Source organism: Ranitomeya variabilis, chromosome 2 (genome assembly GCF_051348905.1).
Source record: "Ranitomeya variabilis isolate aRanVar5 chromosome 2, aRanVar5.hap1, whole genome shotgun sequence".
Taxonomy (NCBI): domain Eukaryota; kingdom Metazoa; phylum Chordata; class Amphibia; order Anura; family Dendrobatidae; genus Ranitomeya; species Ranitomeya variabilis.
This window is the reverse complement of record NC_135233.1, coordinates 472,660,678-472,667,208: the sequence shown is the minus strand read 5'-3', so window position 1 is coordinate 472,667,208 and position 6,531 is coordinate 472,660,678. Positions and strand designations below refer to the sequence as shown.

Genomic DNA, 6,531 nt, shown 5'->3' with positions numbered 1-6,531 from the left:
GCGGTGGAGACAGAAACAGAGAGTCGGCGCTGCACTCGCACCAGCCACAGAGTCCATCACCCAGGATAACCTCAGAATGGGTAGCGATGCAAGAAACTAGTAACTGCAGCATCCTGTTCTAGTAGGGACGATAAGACGCTGCATACATTTATTGGCCACCTACGACAATTATTTCTAGATAAGATTGCTAAATGCAGGAATAACACCATAGCTCTCTGGATAAAAGGTCATAAAAATTTTTATTAACACATTAATTATATGCTTTTGACAAACAGCATTTATCTAAGGATGTGAATGAGAAAGATAGTATTCACAGAACATGACAGAGGTTTACAGTATAACATTACAAAAAGAATCTAACAGTCCTTTCATGAAAAGTCCCGGCCAAAATGTCCTTGTGTAGTTCAAGAAAATATGGGCTTGTGGTTCCTCCATCACTCAGTACAAGTCAATATTAAAAGGAACACCAGTAGATCGACTCCAGAAGCATATGAGAAGGATCCGCATATCCTAATGTGGAAAATCGGCAGCGCTCTGGCCAACAAGTGGACTATTTCAAGCTGCGGTGATGAGACGTGAAGATTGGAATACTGAGAAGGATGGCATCCCGGACTGGATGAAGATGAAGGATTTTACTATAGACGGTGAGAACAAAATGTAACTGAAGCGTCGACAAGGAGTCTGTGAAGGTCTGTGGAAGAAGAAAAGGAAACTGGTTAGGTTTCATAGCGAACTTTCATTTCATGGGGACTGCATTCCTCACCAACTATGTTCTACTGGAAGAGCTGCCGATAACTAACAGATTTGAAAAGTGACTAAGATACAATCCTTTCCTGCACACCCCTCATCCTAATAGTTAACTACACCTCACCTCTGTGCCCTCAACTGCTTTCAGCATTATCCGCTCATCCCAACGTCAACTTATGCTACTAATATTTCCGAGGCAAGATCTTCCACATAAAATAGGAGAACTATCAAATTTGCTAGATGGGGGGTCCTGTGCTAAATTCAGTAGCCTTTTGTTAATTTCATGGTTAAAAAAAATAAAAAAAATCAAGACAACAACGTTTCCCCCTTCAAGAACAACATTTTTCTAAAAATCTTCAACAATCCAAAACTTGTATACAAATACAGTATGTGTGTATATACCACAGTAATCAAGTTGAGGTCACATTATACTGGGGTCTTCCCACCAATAAAGTATGATAAGATGGCGGTCTAAAGTTTCTGGACGGCGGTCCCTTTGCCTTCTTTATCCCTGATGATAAAAAAAATAAAAACAAAACAAACCCCCTCCCCTTGAATATCATTTACAACAATGTATACTAACAGCTATAATGCAAGTTCCTAGCAATGTGCAGTGAAATGCCACGAGGGTCTCAATACTGAACTGCACTGCTGAAATTAATAATAAAGACAAATCGCCCCAAACCTGGACTGACAAATTGGACAATATTACTTAAATATGATCGCTTACTTGCATTCCGTGGGGGTCATTATTCCTCCACCACTTTATTCTATTGAGGAGTCACTGAGAAACGGATCTGAAAAACTTCCAAGTGGGAAACCCTTCCCTGCACTCGCATCCCCCCAATAGGAGACTGATTCCCGTCATAAACCTATAAAGAACATTGGAAAGTCTTCACTGTCACCCTAATTACAGCTTATTCTCAAATCATTTTCATGTAAAGATCATTTTGGATTAATAAAAAAAACAATGTAGTAGTCTCACGTTTCTGGGTGGTGGACTTGTGCCAAATTCAGGTGACTTCCTTAATGAATGATAAACAACAAAAACAAAATACACCACCCCCCCTCCTTCAAGAAAAATAATTCACAGTGATAGAGATTATACACACATAAACACACATAAATTTAACGCAATAACCGCATTGCTAGAAATCTTCAGTGCCAACATACAGATCTTCATACTTGAACTGCACAGCAAGATCTCTAAGAAGAGAATCACCCCAAACTCACTCAGAATAAAAGCCAACTTGCAGTATTTGGGAGGGCTGCATTCCTCAACTAATACCAACACTTCATCTGCCCCTGCTGGGATAAATAAGTTAATCACCTCCGAAGCAACTCTGAGACATCTGACATTTTGGACAAAATTGCTCCAGTTTCACAGTGTTCTTGCTTTTTCAGAGAACTGCATTTCTCGACCACCTTATTCTACTGGAGAGCCACGGATCAGAAATGGATCTGAAAAATAAGAAAAACCTCCCCTCGTCCTGATCGGACACTACAATTCGCCGCTGCTCTATCTGCTCTCCACATTATCTGGTCACAGATCTGCAAATATTTGACATAGGACAATCTCGATTGACATCACAACGCCACTATCTATGCCACCATTTCCAGATCAATACCATTTTCTCAATAGTATAGGATGATTAAAGAATGATTAGATTGGTGGTCTTACATTTCTGGATGGTGGTCCAGCACCAAATTCAGTTGCCCTCTTTAGCTCTGATGATAAAGAATAGGAAAGCAAAATAACCTCCCCCTTTCACGAACAATAATTTACAACAATATATACTCAAAGCTATGGTGTGATAAGTATACATATATCTGTATATTCACCACAGTCAGAAGGCTTCTAGCAATCTTCAGTCCCATCACACGGGGGTCTTCATACTTGAGCTGGACTATTGAAATTAAGACAATCTCCCCAATCCCGCTCCAAGTAGGCTGACAATCTGGGTACTATTGCTTAAATTTGATCCCATACTTGCATGTTGTGGGGGTCATTATTCCTGCACAACTTTGTTTCTACTGAGGAGTCACTAGTGACCGGATCTGAAAAACAAACGGGAAACCCTTCCCTGCTCACGCCTCCCCCAATAGGAAACTGAATTCTGTCAGATCTATATAGAATATTAGAACGTCTCCATAGTCACCCTGATTACAACGTATCCCAATAACATTTTCTTTCAATGTTTTTATGGATTTTTATAACAATAACAAATATCAAGATCAAAATTCAACAATCAATTCTGACAAACTAAACATTCAGTGGTATAGATTACTCTATATATGAAGTTATTCCATATATGAGATGTTATTACAAGGATTTGATCATAAGATGTTAAGAAGTTATCATAAGATAAGACAATGACTTTATATATGTATTTAACTACCAGAGTATGCAGGTTCCTGGTAATCTTCAGCGCAGTCAAACGGGTCTCCAGACTTATAATGCCCTGTTGAGATTAATAAGACAATCGCCCCAAACCCACTCCTACATATATGATAACAGGACACCCGGTTGCTCAGTTACATAGCGTACTTGCCGTTTGTGGGGGTTGTATTTCCCAACCACTTGGTTCAATTGAAGAGGCGCTGATAACAAATGGATCTGAAAAACATCAAGTGGGAAACCCGACCCTGCACTCACCTCTCCCTAATAGGAAACGGAATCCGGTCACAGATCTATACAGAACATTGGAAAGTCTCCATCATCACCCAAATTACAACAACTTCTGCCAATAACATTTTCACATAAAGAACTTTCCTTCGTGCTATAGGAGGATTAATAAATAAGATGGTGATCTCACATTTCTACGTGGTGGTCCTCTGCCAAAAAGTGTTGCCTTCTTCAACTCTTAGGCTGTGTTCACACGTTGCAGATTATTCGCGTTTTTTTCGCGTTTTTTCCCTATAAAAACGCTATAAAACCGCAAATAATCTGCTTATATTATGCATGCTATCATTTTTAATGAATTCTGCACTTTTTGTACACATGATGCGTTTTTTTCCGCGGTAAAAACGCATCGCGGTAAAAAACGCAGCATGTTCATTAATTTTGCGTTTTTTTTGCGGATTTCCCACTTAAAATGCATTGGGAAATGTCCGGAAAAAACGCATCAAAAACGCGTCAAAAACGCGGTAAAAACGCGCAAAAAACGCATGCGGTTTTCTAGCAGATTTCTTGCAGAAAATTTCAGGTTTTCCTCAAGAATTTTCTGCAAGAATTCCTGAACGTGTGCACATAGCCTAAAGACAAAGAAGAGGAATGCAAAACACTTCCCCCCTTCAAATATAATATATGTGACTGTATTCACCACAGTACGCAGGTTCCTAGTCATCTTCAGTGCTGTCATACAGGGGTCTCCATACCAGAACTGCAGTGCTGAGATCAATAAGACAAATCGCCCCAAACCGGCTGCAACTTATCTGACAATGTGGTCACACTGCTGCTCAAGGTTTCAGAGTCACTTTCAGATAGTAGGGGCTGCGTTTCCCCACCACGTTTTTTTTCTATTGCAGAGACACTGATAAAAACTGGATCTGAAAAATACAAAGTGAGAACACCCTTCCCTGCACTCACCTCCTCCTCATCGTATTATCCAGTGACAGATCTGAAAATATCCGACATTCTCACCACAACTAAATCATTTATGCCATAATTTCCATATCAAATTCTTTTCTCAATAGTATAAGAACAATAAAGTACGGTAAGACAGTGGTCTCACATTTCTGGATGGAGGTCCGGCACCAAATTCAGCTGCCTTCTTTAACTCTGATAATACAGAACAGTGACACAAAACAAATCCCCCTTCAAGATCATTTACAACAATATATACGGACATTTCCTATGTAATATGTATATATGTATATATATATATATATATATATATATATATATATATATATATATATATATATATATATATCTGTATATTCACCACAGTAAGCTGCTCCTAGCAATCTTCAGTGCCATCATACAGGGGTCTCCATACTTGATCTGCACCATTGAGATCAAGAAAAAGACAATCACCCCAAACCCACTCAGAACAATAGGCTACTTTCATTTTTGGGTGGGCAGCATTCTGCAATTATTATTATTTTTTTTTTGGAGATCCATGGATAACAAACGTATCTTAAAAATAACAAGACAGAAAACCCTTCCCTCACTCACCACTCACAATAGTAATCTGTAATTCTCCTCTGCGCCATCACCGCCCCCAGCGTTATCCTGTGTGTAAAGAGATCCAGTATAGGACCATCTGCATCGTCACCACAACTCCACCTTATGCCACTAATATTTCCACTTACAGATCTTTTCACATAACTACAGGATCAATAACGCACGCCAAGATGGTGGTCTTACTTTACTCTATTGGGGTCCAGGGTCAAATTCAGTTGCCTTCTTCAACTCTAAAGACAAAGAAGAGGAAAGCAAAACCCTCCCCCGCCCCATCAAATATAATATATGTGACTATATTCACCACAGTACGCAGGTTCCTAGTCATCTTCAGTGCTGTCATACAGGGGTCTCCATACCAGAACTGCACTGCGGAGATCAATAAGACAAATCGCACCAAACCGGCTCCAACTTATCTACAGGATCAATAACGCACGCCAAGATGGTGGTCTTACATTTCTCTATTGGGGTCCTGGGTCAAATTCAGTTGCAAGTTTCAACTCTGATGACAAAGCACAGTAAAGCAAAACTAATCCCCCTCCCCCAAAATGTTAACACTAAAAGCAGCAAAAATGACCCCTCTTTAAGCACAATCTATTACAACAAAATATACTGGTAACATCTATAGTCCAATATGTTCATAACAGTAAGAGGCTTACTGGAAATCTTCAGTGCCATCATACAGGGGTCTCCAGACTTGTACTGTCCTGCCGAGATCAATAAGACAATCGCCCCAAACCTGCTCCTATATATTTGATAACTGGACACTCCGTTTGCTCAAGTTACATAGCGTACCTGCCTTTATTGGGGCCGTATTCCCCAACCACTTTATTTTCTTGGAGCCACTGATGACAAACAGATCTGAAAAACATCAAGTGGGAAACTAAACCCTGCACTCACCTCTCCCTAATAGGAAACAGAATCCGGTCACAGATCTATACAGAACATTGGAAAGTCTCCATCATCACCCAAATTACAACAACTTCTGCCAATAACAATTTCACATAAAGAACTTTTATTTGTGCTATAGGATTAAAGATGGTGGTCTCACATTATTAGATGGTGGTCCTGTGCCAAATTCTTCAATTCTAAAGATAAAGAACAGGAAAGCAAAACACCCTCCCGGCCCTTCAAATATAATATATGTGACTATATTCACCACAGTAAGCAGGTTCCTAGTCATCTTCAGTGCTGTCATACAGGGGTCTCCATACCAGAACTGCGCTGCGGAGATCAATAAGACAAATCGCCCCAAACCGGCTCCAACTTATCTGACAATGTGGACACACTGGTTTCAGAGTCACTTTAAGATCGTAGGACCTGCGTTCCTACACCACGTTTTTTCTACTACGGTATTTAGACACTGATAAAAAGTGGATCTGAAAAATACAAAGTTAGAAAACGCTTCCCTGCACTCACCTCATCCTCATCGTAAACTACAATTCACCTTCTCTCAATCTCTGCTGTTGGCATTATCCAGTGACTGATCTGTAGATATATCTGTAAATATCCAAGATATCCTCACCACAACTCCATCATTTATAGCACAATTTCTATATCAAATCCTTTTATCAATAGAACAGTAAAGTATGATAATA

General features: G+C 39.7%; 1 long non-coding RNA gene across 2 annotated transcripts; it reads right to left on the bottom strand.

Annotated features, from left to right (window-relative positions):
• Positions 1-214: 214 nt before the first annotated feature.
• Positions 215-4,630, bottom strand: LOC143806818 (uncharacterized). 2 transcript variants are annotated; one of them, XR_013221564.1, is made up of 3 exons: positions 4,003-4,630; positions 1,478-3,610; positions 215-1,258 (listed from the first exon to the last, which is right to left on the bottom strand). It is a non-coding gene; the product is annotated as an uncharacterized LOC143806818 (long non-coding RNA). The 2 variants fall into 2 exon arrangements; XR_013221563.1 differs by having other exon boundaries at positions 215-3,610.
• Positions 4,631-6,531: the final 1,901 nt, after the last annotated feature.